General features: G+C 43.6%; 1 long non-coding RNA gene across 1 annotated transcript; it reads right to left on the reverse strand.

Annotated features, from left to right (window-relative positions):
- Positions 1-269: 269 nt before the first annotated feature.
- On the reverse strand, positions 270-636 carry LOC120052018. The gene is made up of 3 exons (XR_005477356.1): positions 607-636; positions 409-471; positions 270-320 (listed from the first exon to the last, which is right to left on the reverse strand). It is a non-coding gene; the product is annotated as an uncharacterized LOC120052018 (long non-coding RNA).
- Positions 637-21,821: the final 21,185 nt, after the last annotated feature.

Genomic DNA, 21,821 nt, shown 5'->3' on the forward strand with positions numbered 1-21,821 from the left:
GGTAAAAATCTGTCTTTCTGCCCAGAACCCACTGTTCCCCAATAGGCCGTCATGGTAAATAAGAATTTGTTCTTAACTGACTTGCCTAGTTAAATAAATGTTACCATTCAAAAAATAGCAACACATCAACACAGAGAAGGGATAGTGCCCAATCTTAAAACGGATCATTGAACCTGTCTCTCACATGCGTGCAGTCACTGTGTATAGAGTCAAATTGGCAGATAGACATACACGTGCTCACACACACACACACACACTGGACCTACAGGTTTCCCCATTGGGCCAATCATCCCTTCTGGACCAACAGGTCCACTGAAACCCTGAAACAGACACGTAGAGGAGAGATCAGCACACACACCATGTATATACATAATGTATTGCAACAGTAAGTGCTAATTCTGTACTTACCAGAATGCCAAGAGGACCTTTAGGACCAGGTATGCCTTTGAAACCCAAATCTCCATTTGGCCCCTATGGAAAAACCCAGAACACAGTCTTTTGTTTGTAACAACCCTTTTTATTTGTCAGTGGGGGAATAGAATAGCTCATTGAGAGCAGGCAAGGGTGATCAATGTCTGTGGTGATCTCTCAGAGCCTCTGACTCACCTTAGGTCCTGGAAACCCAGTGAAGCCGACCATCCCCAGGTCTCCCGACTCTCCCTGCAAGCCAGAGACACACACACACACACACTCTGATGCAACCGGACCACAAATGAAACACACACCTCAACCACAAGACAAAGACACTCTGATATAACTGAACCACAATATCAACATAGAACCCCACAAAAAAACACTCTCACTGAACCACAAATTGCTCTGATAACTGAACAAACCTCTTGCCGCCTCAAAAATGGAGTGTGCACTGTAAAGTTTGTAGGCTATGTTATGGAACCATTTAACCTAGTTTGTTTCCCCTCATCCTAATCCCCCTCCCTGCTACAGTATGTGTTCCAGACAGGGGTTTTGTCTCTGGTTTGGTCTCTGGTTGCCCTCTCATCCACTACCCTGTCTAACTCCAAGGAACCCGCAGATCCCTCACACAAAAAACTGCGGCACAAAGACTCTGTCTTACTGTAGACTGTAGCACATTGGGGCCTAACTGTCTGAGCAACCCGTAGGTCTGTCTGTCTATCTTTCCTCAGCAGAAGCGAAAAAAAGTTATGTGTTTGCACAGTTCAATCATCCACATCCTTCGGCCGGGTCCATTTTCTCTAACCAAGAGGTTAGGCCTTGAAACTCTCTTCCCTGAAACATGTAAGAATGCTATTCATTGACTACAGCTCAGCGTTCAACACCATAGTACCCTCAAGCGTCATCACTAGCTAAGGATCCTGGGACTAAACACCTCCCCTCTGCAACTGTGGATCCTGGGACTTCCTGACGGGGGCCGCACCCAGTGGTGAGGGTAGGTACAACACATCTGACACGCTGATCCCTCACATGGAGCTCCCAGGGGTGCGTGGCTTAGTCCCCCTTCCTGGGTACTCCCTGTTCACTCCACGACTGCATGGCCAGGCACGACTCCAACACCATCTTCAATTTTGCATACGACACAACAGTTGGTAGACTCTGATCAACGACATTGAACGAGAACAGCCTATAGGGAGTCAAAGCCTTTGGCCGGGTGGTGCAAGGATAACAACCTTCTCCCCCTCAACGTAACCAAGACTAAGGAGATGATTGTGGACTACGGAAAAGGGGACCCGTACACCCCCCATTCTCGTCCAACTGGGCTTTAGTGTAGCAGGTTTGAGAGGATTCAACTTCCTCGTGTCCACATCAACTAACAAACTAGAATGGTCCACCACCAAGACAGTTCCGTGAAGAGGCACGACAAAGCCTTATTCTTCCCCTCATGAAACTAAAGATTTGGCATGGGTCCTGATGATCCTCCACAGGGTTCTAAAGCTGCAAACATCGAGACATCCTGACTGGTTGCATCACTGCCTGGTTACGGCAATTTGCTCAGCCTCTTAAACGCTAACCGCAAGCACTACAGAGGGTAGTGCGGTACGGCCCATACATCACTCGGGAGTTTTAATCCTGGCTGGCCATCCAGAACCTCTACACCAGGTGGTGTCAGAGGAAGGCCCTAAAAATGTCAAGACCCCCGCCACCCCAGTCATACGACTCTTTCTCTCGACTACCGCATGGCAAGCGGTACCGGAGTGCCAAGTCGAGACAAAAAGGCTTCTCAACAGTTTTTTTTAACGCCCCAAGCCTATACTCCTGAACAGGTAATCAAATGCTACCCGGACTATTTTCATTGTGTTCCTCCCCCCAACCCTTCTTTTTTAACGCTGCTGCTACTCTCTGTTTCATATATGCCATATCATTTAATATACATTCATGTACATACTACATCATTGGCTGACTCAACCTTGCTCCACGCCCATTGGCTAACTTGCTATCGCATTGTGTCCTGCCACCCCACCACCTGCCACCCGCCTCTTTTTACGCTCCTGCTACTCTCTGGTCATCAGATATGCATAGTCACTTTAGCTATATCTACATTACATACTATCACTCAATCAGCCTGACCTAACCGTGTCCTGTATGTAGCCTCGCTACTTTTATTAGCCTCGCTATGTAAACAGCCTGTCTTTTTACTGGTGTTTATTTCTTGTACTTACTATTGTTCACCTAATACCTTTTTTGCACTATGGTTAGAGCTTAATAACATTTCACACCTGTTTGTCTTCAGCTCAGTGACAAATACATTTTGATTTGATCACCAGCCTCAAGTTACATAATTTGAATGATAGGGAGTCCAAGTGGGTGTGGACATCGCAGCATGTGGGTTGCTAAGGATTAATCCTATAAAGTTACTCTCTCCAGCTCTGGCTCCTCTCAAAACAATCTTGAACTGGGTACCGTACCGTCTCTCTAACACGTGATAAATTATGACTCCTGTATTGTAGTCCGGTTTTGGGCTTGGCATTGCACAATAGGGCCCCCGTGATGTAATGCATGCAATACCAGACATTGTTGGACGTCTCCTCTCTCTCATCTGAATAGCCTGCATATTAATGCTGTCGACCAGCGGGCAATGCTGCCGTGCGTGCGACCGATTGGATTCCATAAAGCTGTGTTGTTCGGAGGACTAAGAGCTAGAAACTAAAAAAGCCTTTCCAAGACACATTGACCAGGGAGATGAACTGATGTGTCCATGGAAATACAACAAAAAATAGCAAAGTGTTTTTCTTGTATCTTAGTTAAGGGAGACAAAAATGCAAACAATCGCCAACGAAGGTGGGTCAATACATATCAAACATCTGATTCCAAATGTTCTCACTCTCTAGCTCAAGCGACGTCTGGCAATTTTGTTTCTCGTGGTTTATTTGCTTTGTCCCCCTATCCATGTTAAGCCAGGGTTTGCCCATGCGCATAGCATCTCTCAAGTCACAAGGCCTCACGTTTTTGTGTTGCCTGCTAGTGTAATATAATTTTAAAAAGGAACATCAGCCATTTTGTGTCTTCGAACACATCAACATTTGTAATGGCAGAAAAGCCCAATTGAGCGACACATGGCACATTTGTGGCCTGCGGCGGGCCTTTTGCAGGGCTCTGTCGTGCTCCTACCTTGCCAAAGGCGGAGGTAGCGGTCCTGCTGCTTGGTTGTTGCCCTCCTACGGCCTCCTCCACCTTCTCCTGATGTATCTGGCCTGTCTCCTTGTAGCGCCCCTCCATGCTCTGGACACTACGCTGACAGACACAGCAAACCTGCTTGCCACAGCTCGCATTGATTGCCTCCTGGATGATCTGCACTACCTGGGCCACTTGTGTGTGTGTAGAACTACGTCTCAATGCTACCACACCTAGAGTGAAAGCAACCGCCAGCATTCAAAAGTGACCAAAAACATCATCCAGGAAGCATATTACCTGGAGAGTGTCTGTGGTCACCACCTGCAGCATTCACTCCTTTTCTTGGGGGGTGTCTTGCATAATTGCCTATAATTTCCACCTTTAGTCCTATTCCTTAGCACAACAGCATGTGAAATTTGTTATTGTCATCATGTAATTGCGTTCCTAAGTGGAGACATTTTGATTTCACACAGAAGTGTGGATTGACTTGGAGTTCTTGGGTTGTTTACGTGTTCCCCTTTATTTTTTTGGAGCAGTGTATGATATTAACACAAAGCTAGGCTTAACCGATTGAAACATCGTCTTTGAAGCTGAGTTTCAACATTGTAAAGCTGCGATGACCATTCATGCTATTGTCAGATAGTGGTTAACATGGTGCTGAGGTGTCCCCTGCTGAGAATCACACACACACACACACAACACACACACACACACACCCCACACACAACACACCCCACCTATGACACACACACACACACACACACACACACACACAGGTAGTCATCCGTTTCCCGGGCCAGAACCCTATACAGAAAAAGAGGTTTCCTCCCCCCTTCCTTGAACCTTGACTCTCCTTGTTACCAGCATCCTGTCAGTAATATACAGCTTCCAGCAAGGTTTCACTGTTACTGGAACTACTGGAAGGATGGTGTCAGAATTCAAACTATTCCTATTCCAATGAAAAAACTGATTTAGTAATTCGATAACGTGGGGTGTCGTTGGAGTCTGAAAAAATATACTAACTTCATGAGTATGGAAGTTTGAAGTTGCACCTGTTTAATGATAGTAACAGTTTTCTCTGATTGCAGTTTGAACTACCTCGACGAACCATCCTGGTCATCTGCGCGCTCACATTGGTTTTCACTACACGTATTCGTGTATCGACACCAGAATGGGAGCTCTCGAGGATGAGGAGGGTTCGTTCGAGGCTAGTTTTTAACCATGGTCACTGTTGGACTTCATAATACATACATGGGGAAAAAGTATTTAGTCAGCCACCAATTGTGCAGTTCTCTCCACTTAAAAAGATGAAGAGGCCCTGTATTTTCATGCAATAGGTACCACTTCAACTTGACAGACAAATTGAAAAAAAAATCCAGGAAAATCACATTGTTTCGAAGGATTTTTTATGAATTTATTTGCAAATTTATGGTGGAAATAATATTTGGTCCCTACCAACAGCAAGAATTTTCTGGCTCCTCAACAGACCTGTAACTTCTTTCTTTTAAAGGCTCCTCTGTACTCCACTCGTTTCCTGTTTAATGGCCACCTGTTTGAACTTGTTATCAGTTAAAAGAGCACTGTCCACACCGCAACAGTCACAGCTCAAACTCCACTAGGGCCAAGACCAAAGACTGTCAAAGTCCACCAAAACCAAATTGTAGACTGCAGACACCAGGCTGGGAAGACTGAATCTCTGCAATAGTTAGCCTCTTGGTTGAATAAATCAACTGTGGGAGCAAATTTATTAGGAAATGGAAGACATACAAGACCACTGATAATCTCCCTCTTGTCTGGGGCTCCCGCAAGATCTCACCCAGTGCGTTCAAATGATCACAAGAACGGTGGAGCAACAATCCCGAACCACCGGGGGAACTAGGTGAATGACCTTCAGAGAGCTGGGACCAAAGTACCAAGCCTACCATTCAGTAACCCACTACGCCGCCAGGGACTCAATCCTGCAGTGCCAGACCGTGTCCCCCTGCTTAAGCCAGTACATGTCCAGGCCAGTCTGAATTTTGCTAGAGAGCACTTGGATATCCATAAGAAGATTGGGATGAATGTCCTATGGTCCAGGATGAAACCAAAATATAACTTTTTTGGTAAAACCTCAACTCGTCGTGTTTTGGAGGACAAAGAATTCTGAGTTGCATCCAAAGAAACACATACCTCTGTGAAGCATGGGGGTGGAAACGTCATGCTTTGGTGTGGGCCTGTTTTTTCTGCAAAGGGACCATGTACGACTAGATCCTGGTAAATGAAAGAATTATGGCCGTGTCTCGTGAATTTTGAGTGAAAACCTCCTTCCATCAGCAGAGGGATTGGATGAAACGTGGCTGGGCTTTCAAGCATTGACAAGACCCCAACACACCGCCGGCAACGAGTGTGGCTTCGTAAGAAATATTTCAAGGTCCTGGAGTGGCCTAAGCCACGTCTCCAGATCTCAACCCCATAGAAAATCTTTGAGGGAGTTTAAAAAAGTGTCCGTGTTGCCCAGCAACAGCCCCAAAACATCACTGCTCATAGAGGAGATCTGCATGGAGGAATGGGGCCAAAATACCAGCAACAGTGTGTGAAAACCTTGTGAAGACTTACAGAAAACGTTTTGACCTCTGTCATTGCCAACAGAGGGTATATAAACAAGTATTGAGGATAACTTTTGTATTGACCAAAATACTTATTTTCCCACCATAATTTGCAAATAAATTCTAAAAAATCCTACAAATGTTATTTTTCCCCTGGATTTTTTTTTCTCATTTTGTATGTCATACGTTTAAGTGTACTATGAGGAAATTAAACGAGGCCTCTCTCATCTTTTTTAAGTGGAGAGAACTTGCAACAATTGTGTCTGACTAAATTCCTTTTTTTGCCCCACTGTATAATACTATTGAGGTCAATCTAAATCTAACAATTGGTCCCAAAAACATTTTCACCTCATTTTACCATTCTGTCATAAAAGCCACGATGTTCAACTTCATTTAAAAAACAGTTCTCCTATCTCAATAGTTTAAGTAAAAAGATGACTATAGTAAAAGGTGCCAAATTAGTAAAAGGGTGTGGACGATTTTCATCTAAAATCAGCAAAAAAAAATTCCCCCTTGCTGATAAGGGGAATGAAGCTTGTGTGCAAAGGGGAGTGCAATTGAATGCAAGCTTCACCAAAAAAAATGACATTGCTAAAAACATTTTCTGGCCTGTCTCTACTACGGGTAACCGGGTGACGTGTAATGATCACCCACTCGTTTCCCACCCACAAACGAACTTTGAAACTAGGATTTGACTACTAGATTTTCCATGTTTCTTTTTTATAATATTTAAATGAGAGTTCATAACAGGTTGCCTTAAAATGAGGGTCACACGTAAATGAATCACTAGATCAATCACATGAATACATTTGAATTTTTCAGAAGTGACTTTGTCCAAAGCACAAATAACTAAGGTGTTAGAATTTGGTGTAATTTTTGGGTTAAATGGGTTGAAAATTCTTCATAGAATACACGGGGTTGATGAGGTACATGCAAATGCAGAAAATTTTTTGGCACTTTAGCAGCCTATAATTCATCTTCAAATTCAGATTTTTTAAATGTTCCCTGGGGTCTAAATTAATGTACTTTATTTAAATAACAGGCTTTTACAATTCACTAGTGTGCACAATTTCTCCTAAAATATCAAAGGACCCCAAAATGCACTTTTTCCGTGGAACCGACCCTGTTTATGAACATCACAACAATATCAAAAGGTATTTATTATTAAGGTCCAATGCAACTGTTTTTTATCTCAATGTCAAGATCATTTCTGGGTACAATGAACTACCTACTGTCATTGTTTAAATGACAATGGTAACAAACAGATCCAAAATTAAACCAAATGCACTACATCGAAGAATAGGGTGCCATTTTGGACACACCCAAGGTGTAAAACGTCCAGCCTTTGTTGTCCACAGATTCAGAACATGATTTCAAAACGTGAATAAAAAAACAAAATGGCCGCCCGACTGGTGGTTGACCTTCAATTGATGTTGCAGCATATGAACTCTCTCACAGCTTAATCCACAAGCTATTGCACTCTTAGAAAGTTTTTTTGGTTGGACAGTGGTTCCTGTCCACAAAGGCCATGGAGCTTTCCGTCGGATAGCAGGCCCCTTCCTGAGGATGGATGACAGGGTGTATATGGGGGAGAAAGGAGAAGTGGTGGAGGTACAGGATTGAGTTTGTTTTTTGAAGGGTGTCGTGTGGATGAGTCCTATCTGATTCAGGACCAACTTTCCAATGAACCCAAGCAATTTTTGAAAAACAAACGAAAAAACAGACACACGTTATACATTTATTGACAAATCTTTGTATACCTGCTCCTCCCTGCAGCCATCTTAACACTAAGCTGGCCTAGTGTCCTATGGATTGAGTTCTTCCGCAGAAGATCTACCATCGATTGAAACAGGGTGTTTGTCACCATGGTGGGGGGTAGACTCTGACGAACTCCGCTTAGGGCTACATTCTCTTTGGTTTGGGCGAGCAGACATTTTGGTTGCTTATGGCATGCTTCAAGTTTCATATTTTGGACATGCAGGCGGCGATAGCTAACCTCACAGGAAAGCCAAGACAGGTCCCGCACCTCGAGGTGTAGCAGGTGATTGGGCTGTGACGATGTGTTCCTGTAATGGCTACGATGGGACTCGTAGCTGTCCTGATATAATAAGAAGCGTGACTGGTGCTCAGCTGCCATCTTGGATCAAAAGGGGAAATGTACAATATGAGGAATTGACACCATGGTTTAAGGCTGATCTAGGATCCGTTTTGCCGTTTAGATTCTAATGAATAAGATTCATGGTCAGGGATTACCTGATCCATAGATGCAGCAATGCTACTTTATGATACACACCCAGTTTCTAAAGGTGAGAAGAAACATACGATGGCGCCTACCGAGGGTGTGCGTACGTTTCCAGTACAATCACTGGGGCCAAGTTCCTGCCATCCAGGAACCTATATCTAGGCGGTGTCAGAGGAAGGCCCAAAACGTGTGTCAAAAGACTCCAGTCAGCCAATTCATAGAATGTTCTCTCTGGTACCCGCATGGAAGCGGTACCGGAGCTCATGTCTAGGTTCTTTAACCATCTTCTAGGCCCCGCCCAAGCCTAAGACTGCTGTAACAATTAATCAAATGGCCACCCAACTAATTTGCAATTGACCCCCCCCCCCCCCCTTTTGTTTTTAACTCTAGCTGCTAACCGCTGTTGTATTAATCTATGCATAGTCCACTTACACCCTACCTACAGTACATGTATCAAATTACCTTGAGTTTCTACCCCCCGCACATTGACTTGGGTATATAGCCCCCCTATTATTGCTATTTTATTGTGTTTATTTTTATTTTTTTCACTTGGTTATTTAGTAAATAACTTTCTTAACTCACATTTTTTTTAAACTGCATTTTTGGTTAAGGGCTTGTAGTAAGCATTTTACTGTTGTGTTTCGGCGCACGTGATAAATAACATTTTCTTTTATTTTGATATCTCTTCTCCTCGCTCTTCCCTTGCACTCGTCTGGTAGAGTTCAAGTAGTGTGTCTGCCTCAAACATCTCTGTCCCGCGTTCCATCCATCCCCGACTCGGTGGTCTGTCCCGGTACTCCTGTCCTGGGCCGTTAGCGCTGTAGGGTTTCCATGTGGGGCTGAGGGCAGATCCTTCAGACAGTGGAAGGTGGATGTCCTGCTGGCCTCTCTGCTCAGAAGGTGGAGGAACATTCATTTGGACCTTATGACCCCCCCGAACGACAGGCTGTGGGGCAAGCAAAAGACGTTAGGGGACATAGAGTGGAACGGGAAGTATCTGTTAATGTACGCTCGTCTCTGTCCCTCATTTACAATTCCATTTTACAATGAGTAATATTCCGGTCTGTGTTTATTAACGCAAGGTACGGGTTCTTGCATGCAAGCACAATAGTCAACTGGCTGTAATAGAAGAATACTTAACGATTAAACGGTTTTCTTTCCCATTCATCTAAGCCCTGTATGGTTTCAAGACAGCCAAGGTTAGGAAACTACTGCTAGTATATACCTGACTTTTGTTCTGGATAACAGAATCCTGATATGATGGAGCATTGGTAATGTATGGCTTATGATGACCCATTGGTACTATCAGCAGTGTGTTAGCTCGCTTTCCAAAATGATGGCGGAAAAAATCTATGGTGTACTGGGGAGAAATTCAATGATCGAGTCACAATACAAAAGAACTTACCATATTTCATAAACTCTCAATTATTATTTTATCACCTATAGACACGCAACAGAGGTTGGCCCTAGGGTGGAGGTTCCAGTGAGCGTGGCAGACAATTTGATAGGTGCAAACTCAGACTGAGTTGTGTTATTTTACGGCGGCGGGGGTGATGCCGGCGCTAAAACTGCTAAACAATCCCAGCAACTTTTTGAGAAAAAAAATATTTTATATCAGAGTTGTGCCTGTTTGTTCACACACCGATGTCTGCCCTCTCATTGGCTAGAATGGTCCCCACCGTGATCTTTGCCTCTCCAGCTGCCTTCCCATTTTTGAAGAATTTTTCTTTTCATTGTTAGAGCGAGCGCCACTTGTTATCTGTCGATGTATAATGGATAACCTCCCGTCGCAGCAGGAGGCTGAAACGTTTGCAAACATTCTCTTTAACTTTACATAGCCGAAGTTACATAAAAAAAAAACGCGAAACCCTCCTTGAATAGTGAATTGCTAACCAAAAAAAAATGCATTATAAGACACGGTAAATGCATGCGACACAACGGTCGGCGCCAAAACCAAAATGAACTGCCGGCGAACTCTTCCCACCTGCGTTTCTCCTCTTTTTTTTTTCCAGGCTACATCAGTCACCGAAGGACAAGGCATCACACACATATTATATTCAATAAAGGGATGTGCATTTCATGAACCCATAACGTTTCCTCCATGTGTGTTGTTTATATGTAAACACACACACCGCAATTGTCACCAACATCAATTTGTGTCTGTGCATATGTGCAAGGAATCAAGGAAACGGGGACCGGCAAACCAGCTGAAAATATTTTTTTTTTCCCCCCCCCCCCCCACCCCCCATGGCCTTTCGCAATGAGTGGCAATAACAATTTACCAAAAACCCCCTTGTACAATACTGCTGAGTTTGCAGAGGAAAGGAAGGACAGATGTGTTCGTGAAATGCCCCTACGCCTCTGTGGTTGTGCCATTGCAACCAGGCACAATGTAAATGTGTTAAACTTTAAACCGAGAGAAAATCGGTCCCGTTTGAATTAATACTGCTATGGATCTGCTGAGGCCCTGTGATGATGGAGTGCAGTAATGGAGTGCATAATGGAGTGCAAGTATGGAGTGCAGTGGCTAGATTACCTTGTTAAAGCTACTGGTGGAGGACAATCTGCCCCCGCCATGCAGTGAAGTCAAAAGACCACAATGGCCGTCTGACTGACATCCCATGTTAGTCGATCCAGACCAGTGCCTATAGCAAAAACCGCAACAACTCCACCCCAGAGAGACAGAACACAGTCATAACGAATAACAAATACTTACTTTCTACTAAATAGAAAGTTTGTAGTTATTCATAGAATATTGATTCATGGAAGATTGGACAAGTTCCTTGACATCTTGGATACGTTTCTGTGAAGCATTTTAGTGGAGTTTTCACCTCAGAGAGCTGGGTGTTGGCATGTCCAACAGTCCTACAGGACCGTGCTTGGGTCGTCCCCGGGTTCCCACGGCTTCTTCATGCTCTCGATCACACCGACCGCTCAGGTAGCGCGCAGGGTCCTTAAAGAGCTCTGCGTTGTGGTCTGGAAGGGACATCTCGGTGTTACTGGTAGGTCGAGGTTTAGGCAGGGTTTAGCATAGTTTCACACAGGCCATAGTGGTTGCAGGCAAAGGAATAGGTTAGAGGACAAAGCCATAGAGCAGCCAAACCAAAGCAGGACACATGGATAGAACACGCATTCAGATGATCAACTGATACATGCAGACCGATGCATACACAAGCGTGGCAATGCCGAGGCCAACCTTAGTCATCCAACATAAACCCCATGAATACGATGTTTGGAAAAGTTGCATTTATGTTTTTATGTTTGCCAGCAAGTGTTTTTTTACATGTGTACCAATCAAATTAACGAGGTTTATTTGGAGAGGAATGTTCCCCACAGCACGTGTAAAGGCAGAGTATAAATAGCAAAAAAGAACAAGAAGATTTTTTGTGTAATATTTTTTTTATTTAAAATCAACACTAACAGTGACTGTATTTTCAGAGGAATGTTGCCGTACAGTTTTCTCATTTTAAATGTGCAATAGTTTGAGTGCTTTTTTACCTCTTGTCCTTTAGGCACCATTGGACCTCTCAACGGATAGTTATACTCGATTCGTCTCTGAGGTGCAACACCAACATACAGTTTAGTCCACATGAAGAGCAGTACACGGACCGTATCAACAATCTAACAAATTCCTTCAAAGTATTGGGGGGCATATTAATCATGTCATTAAAATCTCCTCCCTGTTTACCAACGTAGTGTACAATAATGCAAACAGAAATGCAAGACATTTCAGCTTTGTTTTTTAAGTTCATGGTTATAGTTCAAATGGCTGTTGAAAGACAGCTCACACAGGGAAGGAAAGGCAACACAGATAATATACGGTATGCTCTGCTACTTTCTACCGCTGGCCCTGCAGCCATGAGACTGTTGCTTTTTTCCCATTCCCTTCAAAAGCCTTATCTAAGCTTAAGGCTGCACCAAGCCTAGGGCGGAGAACAGAGAGAGAGTGGGTGGGGGATAGGAGAGAGAACGAGAGAGGACAGAGAGAGATACAGAGAGACAGATAGACAGACAGAGAGCCAGAGAGACAGACGAGAGACAGACAGAGAGACAGACCAGAGAGACATACAGAAGACATAGAGACAAGAGAGACAGAGAGACCGAGAGAGAGAGAGAGAGAGTAGAGAGAGAGAAGAGAGAGAGACGCCTAGGGGCAGCATATTTTGCACACTTCCAGATTTCTGGTTTGCCGAATTTTGTGTGAAACTCAGTGAAGATACCATGCCCTTCCCCTATCCGTCTTCCCCGCTATTCTCTCCAAACCCGCTAACACCCCGCCATCTTTCTGGCAACTTCAGTGCAACTGCCCCCCCCCACAACACCCATCACCTTACCTCCTCCTCTAATCTCTACATGACCACTTTTAATCAAACAAGTGCAACTCATAGTCGCACAGGGACCATGGCGGTTTGGGTGCATACCTCAATATAAAAACGGTTTGGCTCGATGTTTAGAACTGCTATAAATCACGCATTAAATCGCTGACATAATGGATGTAAGCTATACAATGTTTAGACAGTGGGTTCCAGACAAAGACCAAAGGGATCGATTACGAATGGATGTATTGAATATGATCTGTGAGTCAAACAGGTACTTACGGGCCAGGCCAGGAGCAACCTGGGGCCCTGGGAGGAGAACACAGTACCACGATTTTTGACATACACACTTAAATAAAGAGATAAACAATAAACCATAGAACTGTCCAGCAAACTGTAAGATTAGTCAGTGCCTCTGGAGCCTTGCCGAAATACACCAACTCCGTAGGTATATACAGGGATATTTGAAGCTGGTAACCCCTGGCTGTTGGATCACTCCCTACAACCCTTCCCCACAGGCAGCTTGGGAGTTTAAAGAAAGCTGCAACCCTAACGGCTCCGGCCACCTCTCTAAAACCTCAGGCTAAACCGCCGCACCCACTCACTAAGAGAGGTTAGGAATAATGTATTAATGGAGGTGAACACTTACTCTGGTACCTGGATGTCCCTGTGGTCCCTGGGTCCCTGTAGGAACAAACACAACATCATGGTGTTACAGATGGCGTCCAAGCCATGACAACACAATGTTTTAAGCCCCGTGGAATGAGTTTGACACCTGTGATTTACACCTTCTGTATCTTGTGCATGTGACAAATAAACTTAGATTTTATTTCATATCGTGTGTGTTTATCACATGGCCTCACATGTGAATCCTTAAAGAGATGGGTGGGACTAAGGCTTAAGAGGATGTGAAAATGCTGAATGGGTGTAGACAAAAAGAGCTCTCCAGTAGGTGTACCAAAATATTCACGGGCCATTTTCTCAAAAGCGGGTTACAAGAATTACTTTCCCATTGTTCCTCAACTGTAGTGTACTGTATGATATGCCATTTTCTAGTTCCGAGTCTCTACTTTTATCCAAAGTTTAAAAAAACACTATTTCAAATGTTGCTACAGTACATAAGACCGAATCGATGCGGTCGGTCACAAATAAGGGAATGGCGCTTACCAAACTTTTTCCAAATTATCCTACAGACCAAGGTTCATGCAAGTCAGATGTTTTGATTTATAACCTATTGGAAAGTGCCTATTCGAATATAATGTTTCAAAAAAATTGACTTTTACCAAACTATGAATATTTAGCAGATGGGCTCTATTTTAAAATTTTTCCAAGAATAACCGCAGTTCCATGCATTCACTCGTGGCAACATATAGTCTATGCTACTAGAGCAGACTAGAAAATGAATTCAACTTAAATTATGCTATTCTGTTCTTTTGAAAAAAATGTTATTAGGTTCATGACCTGCCAAAACAAAATAATAATGAATTACTCTGTGATGGATTTAGCTAACACTTGAATTGTGGTGTTTTTAGTGGTTAACCTACAGTAACAAACTAAAGAAAATACAATTGAAAAGAAAACAATCCTGTATTCTAATGTTACCAAAGACCTTCATAAACTCAACCAAACGATTATCTTTTTGCAATTGTATACAGAGCCTTCAGAAAGTATTCACAGCCCTTGACTTTTTCCACATTTTGTTGTGTTACAGACTGAATTTAAAATGTAGATGTGTCACTGATCTACACACACAATATCCCATAATGTCAATGTGGAATTATGTTTTTAGACATTTTACAAATGAATAAAAAATGAAAAGCTGAAATGTCTTGAGTCAATAAGTATTCAACCCCTTTGTTATTGCAAGCCTAAATAACTTCCGGAATAAAAATGTGATTAAAAGATCGGACCCTTTATTTCAATTTTCGCTTAAGATGACTGGCTGTAGCTCAGGACCTGAAGCAAGGATATGCATATTCTTAATGTCACTTGAAAGGAAACACTTTGACGTTTGTGGAAATGTGAAATGAATGCAGGAGAATATAACACATTAGATCTGGTAAAAGATAATAAAAATAACATTTTTCATCATCTTTGAAATGCAAGAGAAAGGCCATAATTTCTATCAACATGTTAAATGTGCAACCAGATCACCTGTCCTCCACACACAGAGACACGTACAAAGCTCTCCCTCGCCCTACATTTGGTAAATACGACCACAACTCTATCCTCCTGATTCCTACTTACAAGCGAAATTTAAAGCAGGAAGCACCAGTGACTCGGTCTATAAAAAAGTGGTCAGATGAAGCAGATGCTAAACTACAGGACTGTTTTGCTAGCACAGACTGGAACATGTTCCGGGATTCTTCCGATGACATTGAGGAGTACACCACATCAGTCACTGGCTTTATCAATAAGTGCATCGAGAACGTCGTCCCACAGTGACCATTACGTACATACCCCAACCAGAAGCCATGGATTACAGGCAACATTCGCAATGAGCTAAAGAGTAGAGCTGCCGCTTTCAAGGTGCGGGACTCTAACCCGGGAAGCTTACAAGAAATCCTGCTATGCCCTGTGACGAACCATCAAACAGGCAAAGCGTCAATACAGGACTAAGATTTGAATCATACTACACCGGCTCCGGACTGTCGTCTTATGTGGCAGGGCTTGCAAACTATTAGAGACTACAAAGGGAAGCACAGCCGCAAGCTGCCTAGTGACACGAGCCTACCAGACGAGCTAAATCACTTCTATGCTCGCTTCGAGGCAAGCAACACTGAGGCATGCATGAGAGCATCCGCTGTTCCGGACGACTGTGTGATCACGCTTTCCGTAGCCGATGTGAGTAAGACATTTAAACAGGTCAACATACACAAGGCTGCGGGCCAGACGGATTTACCAGGACGTGTGCTCCGCGCATGTGCTGGACCCAACTGGCAGGTGTCTTCACTGACATGTTCAACATGTCCCTGATTGAGTCTGTAATACCAACATGTTTCAAATAGATCAACCATAGTCCCTGCCCAAGAAAAACAAAGGCAACCTGCTTAAATGGACTACAGACCCGTAGCACTCACGTCCCGTAGCCATGAAGTGCTTTGAAGGTTGGCAATGGCTCACATCAACACCAATTATCCAGAAACCCTAGACCCACTCCAATTTGTATACCACCCAAACAGATCCACAGATGATGCAATCTCTATTGCACTCCACACTGCCCTTTCCCCCCTGGACAAAAGGAACATGTAAGAATGCTATTCATTGACTACAGCTCAGCGTTCAACACCATAGTACCCTCAAAGCTCATCACTAAGCTAAGGATCCTGGGACTAAACACCTCCCTCTGCAACTGGATCCTGGACTTCCTGACGGGCCGCACCCAGGTGGTGAGGGTAGGTAACAACACATCGCCACGCTGATCCTCAACAATGGAGCTCCCCAGGGGTGCGTGCTAGTCCCCTTCTGTACTCCCTGTTCACCCACGACTGCATGGCCAGGCACGACTCCAACACCATCATTCATTTTGCATACGACACAACAGTGGTAGACCTGATCAACGACAATGACGAGACAGCCTATAGGGAGGTCAAAGACCTGGCCGGGTGGTGCCAGGATAACAACCTCTCCCTCAACGTAACCAAGACTAAGGAGATGATTGTGGACTACAGGAAAAGGGGGGACCGAGTACACCCCCATTCTCATCAACGGGGCTGTAGTGGAGCAGGTTGAGAGATTCAAATTCCTCGGTGTCCACATCAACTACAAACTAGAATGGTCCCAAACACACCAAGACAGTCGTGAAGAGGGCACGACAAAGCCTATTCCCCTCATGAAACTAAAAGATTTGGCATGGGTCCTGTGATCCTCAAAAGGTTCTAAAGCTGCCAACATCGAGAGCATCCTGACTGGTTGCATCACTGCCTGGTACGGCAATTGCTCAGCCTCTTACCGCAAGCCACTACAGAGGGTAGTGCGTACGGCCCAATACATCACTGGAGTTAAGCTGGCTGCCATCCAGAACCTCTACACCAGGTGGTGTCAGAGGAAGGCCCTAAAAATTGTCAAAGACCCCAGCCACCCCAGTCATAGACTCTTCTCTCTACTACCGCATGGCAAGCGGTACCGGAGTGCCAAGTCGAGGACAAAAGGCTTCTCAACAGTTTTTACCCCCAAGCCATAAAGACTCCTGAACAGGTAATCAAATGGCTACCCGGACTATTTGCATTGTGTGCCTCCCCCCAACCCTTCTTTTTACGCTGCTGCTACTCTCTGTTTGTCATATATGCATAGTCACTTTAACTATACATTCATGTACATACTACCTCAATTGGGCTGACCAACCAGTGCTCCCGCACATTGGCTAACCGGGCTATCTGCATTGTGTCCTGCCACCCACCACCTGCCAACCGCTCTTTTACGCTACTGCTACTCTCTGGTCATCAGATATGCATAGTCACTTTAGCTATATCTACATGTACATACTATCTCAATCAGCCTGACTAACCTGTGTCTGTATGTAGCCTCGCTACTTTTATAGCCTCGCTATGTAAACAGCCTGTCTTTTTACTGTTGTTTTATTTCTTTACTTACCTATTGTTCACCTAATACCTTTTTTGCACTATTGGTTAGAGCCTGTAAATAAGCATTTCACCTGTTGTATTCAGCTCAGGTGACAAATACATTTTGATTTGATCACCAGCCTCAAAGTTCAATAATTTGAATGATAGGAGCCAAAGTTGGGTGTGGACATCGCAGCATGTGGGTTGCTAAGGATTTCTATAAGTTACTCTCTCGCAGCTCTGTCTCTCTCAAACAATCTGAACTGTACCGTACCGTCTCTCTACACGTGGAGAAAATATATGACATACTGTATGTAGTCCGGTTTTGGCTTGACATTGCACAATAGGGCCCCCTGGTGATGGTATGCATGAAATACAGGACATTGTGTGGAAGATCTCTCTCTCTCTCTGAATATGCTGCATATTAATCTGTCAACCAGCGTGCATGCATGCGTGCAGACCGATGGATTCCAATAAGAGCTGTGTTGTTCTGAGGACTAAGGCTGACTATAAAACTAAAGCCTTTCCAAGACACATTGACCAGGGGAGATGAACTGATGTCCAATGGAAATACAACAACAAAATATGCATTGTTTTTCTTGTATCTTAGTTAAGAGGAGACAAATGCAACAATCGCCAACGAAGGTGGGTCAAACAAGATCAAACATCTGAATCCAAAATGTTCTCACTCTCTAGCTCAAGAGAAGTCTGGCATTTTGTTTCTCGTGGTTTATTTGCTTTGTCCCCTATCCATGGTAACACAGGGTTTGCCATGCCATAGCATCTCTCAAGTCACAAGGTCCTCAACAGTTTTGTGTTGTCCCTGCTAGTGTAATATAATTTTAAAAAGGAACATCAGCTTTTGTGTCTTAGAAAACATCACATTTGTAATGGAAGAAAAGCCCAATTGAGCAGACACATGCACATTTGTGGCCTGCTGGAGGTCATTTTGCAGGGCTCTGGCAGTGCTCCTCCTTGCACAAAGGCGGAGGTAGCGGTCCTGCTGCTGGGTTGTTGCCCTCCTACGGCCTCCTCCACGTCTCCTGATGTACTGGCCTGTCTCCTGGTAGCGCCTCCATGCTCTGGACACTACGCTGACAGACACAGCAAACCTTCTTGCCACAGCTCGCATTGATGTGCCATCCTGGATGAGCTGCACTACCTGAGCCACTTGTGTGGGTTGTAGACTCCGTCTCATGCTACCACTAGAGTGAAAGCACCGCCAGCATTCAAAAGTGACCAAAACATCAGCCAGGAAGCATAGGAACTGAGAAGTGGTCTGTGGTCACCACCTGCAGAATCACTCCTTTATTGGGGGTGTCTTGCTAATTGCCTATAATTTCCACCTTTTGTCTATTCCATTTGCACAACAGCATGTGAAATTTATTGTCAATCAGTGTTGCTTCCTAAGTGGACAGTTTGATTTCACAGAAGTGTGATTGACTTGGAGTTACATTGTGTTGTTTAAGTGTTCCCTTTATTTTTTTGAGCAGTGTATTATATGAACAAAGCAGGCTAACCAAGATTGAAACTCGTCTTTGGAAATCTGAGTTTCAAACTATTGTAAAGCTGCAGATGACCATTCAGCTATTGTCAGGATAGTGGTTAACATGGTGCTGAGTGTCCCCTGCTGAAAGGATCACACACACACACACACACACACACACACACACACACACACACACACACACACACACACACACACACACACACACACACACACACACACACACAGGTTAGTCATCAGTTTCCCGGGCAGAACCCCAGAAAAAGAGGTTTCCTTGAACAGTGACTCTCCTTGTTACCAGCATCTGCAGTATACAGCTTCCAGCAAGGTTTCACTGTTACTGGAACTGGAAGAGATGGTGTCAAGAATTCAAACTATTCCAATGAAAAACTGATTTAGTAATTCGATACCAGTGGGGTGTGTTGGAGTCTGAAAAAATAATACTAACTTCATGAGTATGGGAAGTTTGAAGTTGCACTGTTTATGATAGATAAACAGTTTTCTCTGATTGCAGTTTTGAACTAGCCTCGTACGAACCATCCTGGTCTCGCGAGCTCACATTGTGTTTCACTACACGGTATTCGTGTATCGAAACAGAATGGGAGCTCGCGAGATGAGGATGGTTCGTTCGAGGCTAGTTTTTAACCATGTCACTGTTGGACTTCATAATACATACAGTGGGGCAAAAAAGTATTTAGTCAGCCACCAATTGTGCAAGTTCTCCCACTTAAAAAGATGAGAGAGGCCTGTAATTTTCATCATAGGTACACTTCAACTATGACAGACAAAATGAGAAAAAAAAATCCAGGAAATCACATTGTAGGATTTTTTATGAATTTATTTGCAAATTATGGTGGAAAATAAGTATTTGGTCACCTACAAACAAGCAAGATTTCTGGCTCTCACAGACCTGTAACTTCTTCTTTAAGAGGCTCCTCTGTCCTCCACTCGTTTCCTGTATTAATGGCACCTGTTTGAACTTGTTATCAGTATAAAAGACACCTGTCCACAACCTCAAACAGTCACACTCCAAACTCCACTATGGCCAAGACCAAAGAGCTGTCAAAGGACACCAGAAACAAAATTGTAGACCTGCACCAGGCTGGGAAGACTGAATCTGCAATAGGTAAGCAGCTTGGTTTGAATAAATCAACTGTGGGAGCAATTATTAGGAAATGGAAGACATACAAGACCACTGATAATCTCCCTTGATCTGGGGCTCCACGCAAGATCTCACCCAGTGCGGTCAAAATGATCACAAGAACGGTGAGCAAAAATCCCAGAACCACACGGGGGGACCTAGTGAATGACCTGCAGAGAGCTGGGACCAAAGTAACAAAGCCTACCATCAGTAACCCACTACGCCGCCAGGGACTCAAATCCTGCAGTGCCAGACGTGTCCCCCTGCTTAAGCCAGTACATGTCCAGGCCCGTCTGAAGTTTGCTAGAGAGCATTTGGATGATCCAGAAGAAGATTGGGAGAATGTCATATGGTCAGATGAAACCAAAATATAACTTTTTGGTAAAAACTCAACTCGTCGTGTTTGGAGGACAAAGAATTCTGAGTTGCATCCAAAGAACACCATACCTACTGTGAAGCATGGGGGTGGAAACATCATGCTTTGGGGCTGTTTTTCTGCAAAGGGACCAGGACGACTGATCCGTGTAAAGGAAAGAATGAATGGGGCCATGTATCGTGAGATTTTGAGTGAAAACCTCCTTCCATCAGCAAGGGCATTGAAGATGAAACGTGGCTGGGTCTTTCAGCATGACAAGGATCCCAAACACACCGCCCGGGCAACGAAGGAGTGGCTTCGTAAGAAATATTTCAAGGTCCTGGAGTGGCCTAGCCAGTCTCCAGATCTCAACCCCATAGAAAATCTTTGGAGGGAGTTTAAAGTCCGTGTTGCCCAGCAACAGCCCCAAAACATCACTGCTCTAGAGGAGATCTGCATGGAGGAATGGGCCAAAATACCAGCAACAGTGTGTGAAAACCTTGTGAAGACTTACAGAAAACGTTTGACCTCTGTCATTGCCAACAAAGGGTATATAACAAAGTATTGAGATAAACTTTTGTTATTGACCAAATACTTATTTTCCACCATAATTTGCAAATAAATTCATAAAAAATCCTACAATGTGATTTTCTGGATTTTTTTTCTCATTTTGTCTGTCATAGTTGAAGTGTACCTATGATGAAAATTACAGGCCTCTCTCATCTTTTTAAGTGGGAGAACTTGCACAATTGGTGGCTGACTAAATACTTTTTTGCCCCACTGTATATACTGTTGGGTCATTCTAACAATTGGTCCCAAAAACATTTTCACCTCATTTTAACATTCTGTCATAAAGAGCACATGTTCAACTTCATTTAAAAAACAGTTCTTCCTATCTCAATAGGTTAAGTAAAAAGATGACTATAGTAAGTGCCAAATTAAGTAAAAGGGTTGACGATTTCATCTTAAAATCAGCAAAAAAAAATCCCCTTGTGATAAGGGGAATGGAAGCTTGTGTGCAAAAGGGAGTGGCAATTGAATGCAAGCTTCACCAAAAAAAATGACATTGCTAAAACATTTCTGGCCTGTCTATCTACGGGTAACAGGGTTGACGTGTAATGATCAACCCACTCAGTTTCCCACCACAAAACAGAACTTTAAACTAGGATTTGACTACTAGATGTTCCATGTTTCTTTTTTTATATATTTAAAATGAGAGTTCAGTAACAGGGTTGACCTTAAAATGAGGGTCACACGTAAATGAATCACTAATCAATCACATGAATACATTTGAATTTTCAGAAATGACTTTGTCAAAGCAACAAAATAACTAAGGTGTTAGAATTATGGTGTAATTTTTGGGGATTAAATGGGTTGAATTCTTCATAGAAGTGACACGGGGTTGATGGAGGTACATGTCAAAATGCAGAATTTTGGCACTTTAGCAAGCCTATATTCATATTCAAATTCAGATTTTTTAAATGATCCATGTGGTCTAAATTAAGGGGTACTTTATTTAAAATAA

Source organism: Salvelinus namaycush, chromosome 8 (genome assembly GCF_016432855.1).
Source record: "Salvelinus namaycush isolate Seneca chromosome 8, SaNama_1.0, whole genome shotgun sequence".
Classification (NCBI taxonomy): domain Eukaryota; kingdom Metazoa; phylum Chordata; class Actinopteri; order Salmoniformes; family Salmonidae; genus Salvelinus; species Salvelinus namaycush.